We start from the raw sequence: 10472 nt of genomic DNA, 5'->3' as shown, positions 1-10472 counted from the left end.
AAAAACTTTGTAATTGAAATTTTAGTCATGCAGCCCGAGTTGTGTAAGCGCCTGCTGTCAAAAAGGAAAAGCAAAAACAAGTTTAATTAGCAAATATCTAAACGATAATCGAATTATTGAAAGCCCGCAAATTAAGCTGGCAAAGCTGGCAATAATAATTACAATTCATGTAAGTTTTTATCCACTCATTATTAGCGCCTTTTTGCGAGCCATGCGATTCAGCGAGCAATTGAAGGCAGGCATTGTGGCTTAGATGGGTGTTAACATTGAACCTCAAATGGAATGACTAGCCGTTAAAAAATAATAATTGTTAATAAATAATTGCGATTAGCAAGCAGCATAAAAAACGGCGAAGAAATTAAACAAACATGCAATGAAATGAGTGGAGCGATGCCTTGGAATGTACATACATACATACATACATACAGTAGCTAAAAAGTCCATCCCAAAGCGGTAGAGTGTGAAACTGTTGAACGCAAAAATCGATGAAATAAAACAAAAATGTGTTGGTATGTGCGTCTGCGAATAGCTAAAGTAAAATTTTGAATTTTCGCTTTTCATTTAAGTACGAAAAAATGCGAAGAATGGCAATGGTCCTATTCGGAAAAAAAAGACAATTAAAGTACCCACAGCCGCAAACAATGGATAAAATTTATGGTGCTAAAATTAACGCCGACGAAAGATAAATACATTTTTGTTTTTCTGTTTGTTGCACTTTCATTTTCATTTCATTTCATAGAAAAAATTTTAATTACAAACTGCATGGTGAGGATTTTTAATTATTGCGTTTTTAGGTTTTCATCAATTCAATGCCCTCGCACAGAAAATTGAAAATATATTCGTATGTACTAAATACTCGTACATACTCGTACGCAATAGTATTAGTTAGTAAATGTTTCATCTTATCTCCTCTGGTCTATGAGATTTACTTTTGGAAAAGATTTGTCACCGACAGATTGGCGTAAGTTAGGTTATAAATATGTATGTGATATCATTTAATGTTTGGCGGAATGGGATATGCTAAGGATTCAATCACGCAATAGCCACTTAGTCAATGGGTCTTTCACCAGTATCGAGAGAAGCGCTTGGTTTGGTGTAACAAGCTTCTCCGAAGCGTGGCCAGAGGGACTTAGCCACTTGGCTCTCCAAGGTTGTCGCCTAGCGTTCCTCTAGTTGACCAGTTGGCCCACAATTCCAGTAGCAGACTAAGTGTTCCCACCATAGTTCTCTCTGTTTGTTTTGTCAGAAGATCGGACCATTCACTTCCCAGCTGGCACTCTATTCACGCACGCCGGCAGTTTACTGTCAAAAATTTCTCATGCAAATACGACTTGTATGGAACTAACCGAAATTGAACGGCGTGCGTAAAAAGCTAACTCAAATTCCAGGATTTGTCTTGCGTGACATTTCGATTTGACGTTTATGCTCAAATGGCATTTTGGCGCAACGCGACTATGGATTCAAATTTTGCTCAACAAACTTCTGTAGAATTGACCGATATGCAACTGCTCGCAAATTTATTTCGGTTAATCAAATGTGAAAAATTTGCGTTTGTGCGTAGAAAAATTCACGCCGGCTATATTAGGTTGAGCTGTTAGTATTCGTTTGACTGACACACTGCATTGATCCATAAACAGTAAAAGCTACAAATTGTCGTTTTAGAAAAAGTGGTTTCGTTTTATTGTTGTCAATTAAATTGCAAAACATAATAATTGCTGGCGACATGGACAAGCTTCAGTTGAAAAATCGCAATGAAAATAATCTGAAACTTTCCCATCATCGCGGTCCAATGCCCTCAAATTAAAAATCATTACTTGCGATCACACCGCATTTCCGCTAACGAGTACTCAATCATTTTCAATTTCCACAATACTCGTACAGGCATACCTTTTCGGGTAATATTAGGCCAATTAAATATAGGTATGTATCAAACTGTTTTCGCAAGCTGTGCAGTCAGAGCGGCTTTTATTAGGGATGTCCGATATTTGAACTACATACCGCTCGCTTACAGGAAGAATGTCAATTAAAAAAAAATCTAATTATTTATGCAGAAATAATCTGCAGCTCTTCTTTTATGTTGTAACGAAATAATTATAATGTCTTTCAAATGGGTCTCAAAAGAATAGGATTTGCACTGTTTTCAGGGTTGGTTATAAAGTGGAAGTCAAGGACCTTAATGTTAGTATGACGAAAACTGGAAAGTCTAGTGGAAAGCGTTCAGGCGATTCCATCTCATCAATATCCAGGTAACTGTGGCAATAAGCATTTTAAATCTTTAGTCTAACCGCTTTAATTTCGATCAGTAAGTGATCAGATACCCTACTAAGAGCGAGAGCTGTGGACTTGTAAGCGTGTAGGGAAACATCAACCCGATCCCCCTAGGGCAGAAACACCTTGAAATTGCGCAAGTTCTAGTTTTCGCTCATAACAGAAGACCCGCACCAATTCTTCCTTCAAGCTTCGGCTCATTTGAGAAATTTGCTGCCGTTCCCTCCTTTCAGCCACTTCGCCCCAACCACTCATCCCTTTAGCGAATGTACTAAGAGGAAAAGCGGAACAGGCACGAAATTGAAATCCTCAAGAATTTTAGAGTACTCAGACATTGACCTTGTTAGGCATCTGGCTTTACGGAGCCTGTTTCTGATCACGATCGGAAATGATGTCTGCAATATCAACATGCACTACGTACAGTACAGCGATAAGTGATCCGCAGCGTAGATGCCTAAAAAATGGATAGCGAATTCCACCAGCATGTCTCACTATTTCGTCGAAGTTAGGGCTTCGTGACTGCTTCCTATCTAGGACCTGGCCCAAGTACATGATCATGTCGGAAAGCTGCAGACAAATACTACCAATCGAGGGAATAGTTTCGTGGATGATTTTGTAATTCTGCGTTGATAAGACTACAATTAGACCTCCTAGTGGGTAAAACACGATTGTCCGGGAGAGAAGATTGAACCAGAATATTTAAGCACAGAGTTAGTATGGCAACACTGACCACATGACTACGATGGGCAGATTCGATAGTTAAAAACTTTGGACAGCCCTAAAACGTTAATACATAGGCGTTGCATTAAAAAAAAAGCACCACAACAGAAAACCAACATTTCCAGTGTTACATAACAGTTAAACATTTTTGTGATTTTTCGAACGCAAATGAACGAACACACGTACGAATACATTTATACATATGCATGTGGTCTCATAAAACAATTGTGTGACTTTTTCGCTAACCACTTAATTGGACGTTTCCATGTTAAATGCGCAAAAGTGTATGAAGTCAGAAAGTTTTTCTTGCCACTGCGCCCTACACATGTGGGATTTGACGAAAATTGTGGCTATCAGCAAATCATAAAGCATTTTTTTTTTGTAGCCGACAAACGACAATAGCGCGCAACAAAAATAAAGCCACTAACAACTGTCGGCAACAATGTGGAACGCATGGCAAGCCGGGAAACAAGAAATTAATTTGACTGTCGTCGGGAAAAGTGTCACTGCCACGGTCGAAGGGCACAAAAGCAAACTGTCCGCGACAGGCAGGACAACTGACGTTAGTATGTATGTACGTGCTGACGAGAGCGGACAGACGAACCATGGAAGCGTGTTTGTCACAATTTGCTGAAGCGGCAAACAGAGACCAACAACCGGACCAGCGAGCAGCCAAGTGATAGTGGGGTAGCAGGAAAGTGTCCCCAAGTGGGTAGAAAATATTCGTGCTGCATGAAAAAAGGGAACGCTGGTCATTGGAATGCAAACTGTGTGTGGAGTAACTGGAGCTAGCCATGACTTGGTTGCAGTTCTGCTTGGGAAAACGGGCCTCTATGGTTGAGCGCAAATGGTTTGCACAGCTGACGTTTTTCAGCTGTCCTGCCAGCCGTCGAATGTTGCCAGCATCGATGCAATCTCGCTTGCCTTTGTTTGCCTATTCTTTCGGTTACATTTCACTGACCTTGACTACTAAGCAACAAAAACATACAATAACCAACACGAATAGAACACTTGGCGGCATGGCCATTGGCTCTCCCCTCTCTAGCGATCCTATGCACAGTGGCTATCTCTGTGGTTTCCCATTATTAACTTTTATTACTGCCATCACCAGACGAAAAAATCGGGCAGTTGTTGCTAATACAAAAGCAAAAACAAAAGCTGGTTATCATTTGTTGCAATTTAGCCAACCAACAAAGTAGACACACCGGATATCTATTTATGCAGCATAGAGTAGGGAATATATATATGTACAAACTTAATTATGTATGTGTGCCTATGCCATGCCAGCGTTCGCCGTAAATTGCTTTGAAAAATGAACATTTCTGCAAAAAAATTTGAAGAATTTACCAAAATGTTCTTGACACATGAACGGCTGTGAACCAGTTTTGGCATTTTTGGTACAATTGTACTTTTTTGATACAATCTCGTTTACAATATAATTTTTAGTACAATTTTGTGATGAATACTACAAATACATATATAGCTCTGAAAATTTACTGCGGGAATTTTTTTTTATACCCGGGTGCACTTGTGCACAATTAAATTGATCGGGCTACAAAATTGCCCACTCAAAATATATATTTCTGGGAAATCGAATTGAAAAGCTCGAAAGTTTTGTGTTGATTTCTTTAATGTTGCGCAAAGATTGAAGCTTGGATTTATACAAGTTTTGTTAAAGTATAAACTGCATTTTTATAAACAAATAACTAAAATTAATTAATTTCAAGATAAATGGGGCCAATCTTGTTGTAAAGTTTTGATAAGCACTTGAAATACTATTAAAATGTCAACTTTCAGTACTGAATTCAAAGATGATGTCTCTTTTATCCATTCATACTAACTTAAAGAAAAATCTGTTTGTTTGTTAAGAAGTATACCTTAAAATATGTGTATACACATTTATGTGGAAAGTGTAAAATATTTAAATGTACCTGCATAAAATTTCCCATGAATACCATCAAATTATTGGTCTTGAAACGAACTAAATAAGAAAATATATGAGCAAATTCAAAAATCGATACAATTTACAGTCGAAAAGTACAGTTTTTGTATAGATTTCGTACTGAAGAAACAATTTCATTTCCCATCACTGCTGTGACAAGACTGCTCTTCCCAGTGTCTATGGGGATCGTGGTGAGTTTGGTGTGACAAATGGTCAGTCTGATGGCACGTAACATTTTCGCTGTCAAAGCAGTTGCCAGTTGATGTGGCGAAAAGCTTTAGCACGGCATCGACGCTTAAATGGGCGAAAAGGCGCTAAGAGTAATCTGAATTAAATTCAAAATAAGTAAAACTTTTCAACATTAAAACACTAGATGAAAGAGTGGGAAAAGAATACATAGAAAAGTGCCCACTTTATTATATTTAACTAGCAGACCCGGCAGATAATTTCCTGGCTATAAATTAAATACTTGCTAAACAGCAGAACGTAGTATTTAAATTTGGTTTGAATCTTTGGACGCAAAGTCAATCAAGGCACGTTTTGTTACCATAGAAAGTTACCGATCCATTTCAATTTTGATAATCTTACAAAAAACACTTCGTTGGCACTGTGAACTTTGCCAAAGCTCTTATTTTCTAAAAAATTTGTCTGATCGTGTCCCATGCTGTACCCTGTATAGCCAACACTTCGCTTGATATACTATTACCCTACAGTGGTCGGGCAGTCCAAAAGGTTCTTCCAGACTGTGTTTTTATGAGACACGCCCTTCCACTCCAACTAAAGGTTATTAGGCCTGGTTTGCAGTACCAATCCTGTCGAATTGGTATCACAACTTTGTATTTTTTATCCAATGTGAGTTAGCGGATATAATAGTCGGTACCCTATAAGCATTTAGGATCAGAAATGTCACAGAATTCTGAGATCCCTTTTTAGAAGTGCCCTGCCGGCCAATCAGCAGAGGTGGTTTCTAATAATAATAATAGATTGGCGCTTACACATATGTTAGTGTTTGGCCGAGCTTCTCCTCCGACTTATGGCGTGCGCGTTGATGTTGTCACACAAAGCGGAGGGACCTACAGTTTTACGCCGACTCCGAACGGCGATTGTATTTTTATGAGAGGTGGTTTCTACTTGGATTAATTTTTAATGGAGCCAACTGACTATTTCAACATTGCGATGTCCTAGGCAGTAGGCAATTGTTTGACTCTGCATTACTTTTCAACTAACTTAAAGCTGCCGGCAGGGGCATGCCAATATGAGCCCAAGTTAGGAGTCATAATGTGAATGAAATATGACGCTTTTCTGAGCCTTAAAAACAGATATTTTTTATAACTTTGACTTCGATGTGAACTTTGTTACTTTCGCTGAACTCACAATTTATGAGTCTGGTTGACTCCTTCTTCTTATTTGGGGCTGCGAGCACTGAAACGATTTTGGCCGAGTTCAACAAAGCACGCCAGTCGTTTATCTTCTGTGCCAACCGACGCCAATTGGAAATGCCAACTGAAACCAAGTCCTTCTCCACTTGGTTTTCCATCGCAGGGGGGCCTTCCTCTTCCACTGCTACCACCAGTGGGTTCCGAGTTAAACACTTTCAGAGCTGGAGCGTTGGAGTCCATTCGAACAGCATGGCCAAGCTCGCTCTTTAAGTCTTACTGCAGCAACAAATGGCCACCTCTCGAGCAATTAGGTTAAGCGGAAATTAATATGTAAAAGATCGCGTATAGAGCACTTTTGGTAGTGGGAACAAAGGGCACCGCTTATATGTACACAATTCCGCGCTACCATGTTAGGACTCTATAGAGAATAACTGAACGTCAGGGCTTCTACTTTCCGATGTGTTGGCAATCTTATGCAGCCTACTGTCAAGAATTACTCCTAAGTAGTAGGCTTTTTTGAAAATTAGCTGGAGTGTTTACCTTTCTTTTTAATAGGTCACGAGCAAGGTATCTAACAGATCGCTAGTTTGAAAAGGCCCTCAACATTTTCGGTTAATTTACTCAGTCACTAAAAGCCATGTCAAAGTCATTCGATGGGCAGTATTGGAAAATTTTTTAGAGGTCATTACACCCCGAATTCCCATAAAATATATGTATGCTGCAAAAACTTGAAAAAATAAAAGCCAACCTTTTACGGTTCATTTTTCAAGCGCGTCATCATCAATATCTTTATCCTTGCTGCCCAATGCCAGTAAATGCCAATTATTTGTCAATACAAAGTAAAGCGAGCGATTAAATACGCGCACATTTAGCCTTGAATTCAGTTTACTTATTTCGACGGAGAATGTCTAGAAGTAGTGCGCACCCTGGCTGTAGAAAAGGATGTGGGTGGTGTTTTTAAGCTGTTGTGACGCGTGGGTGGCTCAGTCGTAGGGCCAAATAGCTGAGCGGTATGAGCGGATGGTCGTAAATGACGGTAGACATAACTGCCAATCGTACAAATATATGTACAATATATACGTACATACATACATACCTTGCTATGCCAGATGATTTCACTTCATTTATTTATGAAGTTAGTGGCTCATTGAAATGATTTTGCAAACCAACGAATTTTATACACCATTGCGCACAATTCGCCCAACATTGTTTGTTCTTTACACTTTTTACACTTTTTTAATTTTAAGCTAAACCTCCATAGATACATATGTACATATGTATACTATAGATATTTACTCATTTTTTATTATTTCACTTTTTTGCCATTTTCTGTGCGAAGTTTTATCGATAAACTTTACAACAAGTTGCTATGCGCCCCACAAAAATTTGGAACGATTAAGGGAGCTGCAGCGTTGGGCGTTCGTTTTATTGTTGCGCCGTTTTTGTTGTTATTGGTATTGCGCTATAAATGTGATTGCCCTAACACTCGGCTGCGCTACAGAGTTGGAGTTGCACAGCTTTGTGGCTACACTTCAATGCACAAAATTTCCTAAGTAAATACTCGAACACTCGAATGTCGGCGTTTAGAGACTATTTGCTGTAGCGGGTGGCCGAGGGGCGAGCGTAGATAACTGCAAATGTTTTTGCCCAGCTTTGCTGGAGTGGCATTGAAACGTGCGCGCACACTTCATCGATTTGTTGATTTAATTAATTTGGGTTAATTTGCTTTTGCGGCCAATTGCTGGCGGTGAATGGAAACACGGAGTAGGTGGTAATATTAGCGGGCGAATAATTTCGAATTTGGCATGTAAGTAAATAAAGGAGGGTTGCGTGCAATTTTGGATTGTCATTGCGGTTCACTGATTGGCGGTTACAGCAATAATAATTGGTATATGTAGTAATTGGGCGCTGATTGTATACAAAAGTGTCGAAAAGATGCAAAATGTTCAAAAAAAAATTTTTGGAAAATGCATATAAATGGAGTTGTAAATGAAAACCAAGTCCAAATCAAAACAAATTCATTGTGTCAGTGTGTATTTTGGAAAATTTATTTTTCTATAGCAGAAAGAAGTCTAACTGCGCACAGTGATATTTTTGTTCCCAATTCGTGCCCACAATCCAAAAATAAAGTGGCGATTTTGGGGTTTTATTCTCTTTGCTTGGCTAAAATGATGTTTCAGCTATCGTAGTATGTCCATGACAGATCTGGACCTTCTCTGCATCTGTTTCTATGATCGGTGTGAAAGTGTTATGCTAAAGTTTAAAAGAACGCCAATCGATCGGGGCCAATCAATCGGGGCGATCGATTTCTATATTGTAAATAGGGTTTTCTTCTACAGGTCAGTTCTGTAAATTAATTTTAAAATGTTATAAATGTTCAACTGATTAGTATTTAATGAAATATTCAAGTGAATTTTTTACTAAAAATAGTTAAAGAAAATGTCATAAGTAATTTTCTAAAATAAAAGATTTCTGTTTATTTCAAGATAACTGTATTCTAAACGATAATACTCAATATTGCATCCGACCGTCTCCGACCTTTTGTTTACGATGCGGTTTTGTACCATATAACATTCAAAGGTTTTCTTAAGATGATTTTTTTAAATTAATTTTTTTCCAACCAATTTCATGTAAGATATATGTAAACATGATTGCATTATAACCCAAAGCAGATTTATTTAAGAATTTTAAATACAAACTTAAAAAACAATAACAAAATATAAATAAATTTTACGTAAATTTAATAAATATTTTTCGAATTAAACATATTTCTTTTAATTTCAGGCGCGACTCCAATAACTCATATATAATATATACCTAAGCCATTCTTATTATTATTTTTTAACAAAATTATTGCGTATTAGATTTTAGGCGCCATATTGGATTGGCCATTTTGGTTTCTTTTATTTTGACTTCAGACTCAAATTCAGCGACCTCAAAGCCCCTGAAAACCTGAATTCATGTGAATATAAAGGGTTTTTTAATTATGGGCACAAAATGGTTATCAAATATCACTGTACTGCGGGTACATTGAATTTTCAATGTTCGCAGTTAGATACGTATTAAATATTATAGTTTCTGGCTTTGTTTTTGCTCTGCGTTTCGTAGCAACATTCATGCGGAAAAATGTCCATTACCCGCTACACGGCGTATACGTAACCTAGACAGTGAATTTGAATTTCGTTCGTTTGTACTTTCACTGTGCTTTCCATTTATGTGTGTGTGTACATAGAGACATATAGACATATAGACCTACACTTATCTATTAATAGAAATCACTCATACGCCAAGTATGTCATTTTCATCAACAGTTAATCATTTTTTTTTTTGTTTTCATTGCTAGTTGGCATTGAACTTGTGTTCAGATTGGAATACGCGATATACGCATATCATAACATGGATATACATATGTAAGGGCGCAGTTATTCCTGGGCAATGGGGGCCAGACATTCCATGAAGAATTTCATTGAACCAAACGAGTTTTTCTGTACATAAAACTGAAAGTGTTTTTGGCTTATGAAACTTAAAAAAAAAAACAATCTGAAAAAACTCGCTGCGTCTTCACGGAAGTAGGGAAGATTTTGAGTTTGAAAAAACCACTCAAGTTTAGCAACAAATCAGTAACACAGTCAAGAAATACAATTTTTTTTTAAAACAGAATGCCTATGATATAGTTTTGGAAACCAACCTTCCACTTATTTGCATCAAATTTTCGAACTCTTTAATCTGAATTTTTAGTAAACTTTAGGGTTTGTAGTTTTATAGCTCATACAATTTTGCATAACAAAAAACATGTTTGAAGCATTCGCGTTGATTTTTAATATTTTTTTTGCCGCCGGCCTTTTTTTTTTTGATATAACAAGTGCAAATTATAAAACTGGCGTTGATTTTTGTATTTTTTTGCGAACGGTATTGCGCATTTTATTCCAAAGTAAATTCATGCCGTCTGCAAAAAAATATTTAACCACCTCAATCTTGCACTTTATTATGCAAAAATTTTATGGGCATACCCAACAATTTTTTAAAAATTCAGATTAAAAACGTTGATTTTTTTTTGCATTTTTCTATACGTTTTATAAAGTTTGAAACTTTAGTTTTGGTACGTTTTGGTTTTGAACGGTATTTACATAAGCAGCTTTATTATCTTTCTCAAACTATCGAAC

The 10472-nt window shown here is 37.4% G+C and overlaps 1 protein-coding gene across 1 annotated transcript in view; it reads left to right on the top strand.

Annotated features, from left to right (window-relative positions):
* The window catches only part of LOC118741421, a gene marked incomplete in the record, with an annotated part of 159132 nt that overhangs the window by 142301 nt on the left and 6359 nt on the right, over positions 1 to 10472 (top strand).

The sequence above is a fragment of the Rhagoletis pomonella genome, unplaced genomic scaffold (assembly GCF_013731165.1).
Source record: "Rhagoletis pomonella isolate Grant_MI unplaced genomic scaffold, Rhpom_1.0 Rhpom_scaffold_00006, whole genome shotgun sequence".
Lineage (NCBI taxonomy): Eukaryota > Metazoa > Arthropoda > Insecta > Diptera > Tephritidae > Rhagoletis > Rhagoletis pomonella.
This window is presented reverse-complemented; position numbering and strand designations above follow the sequence as displayed.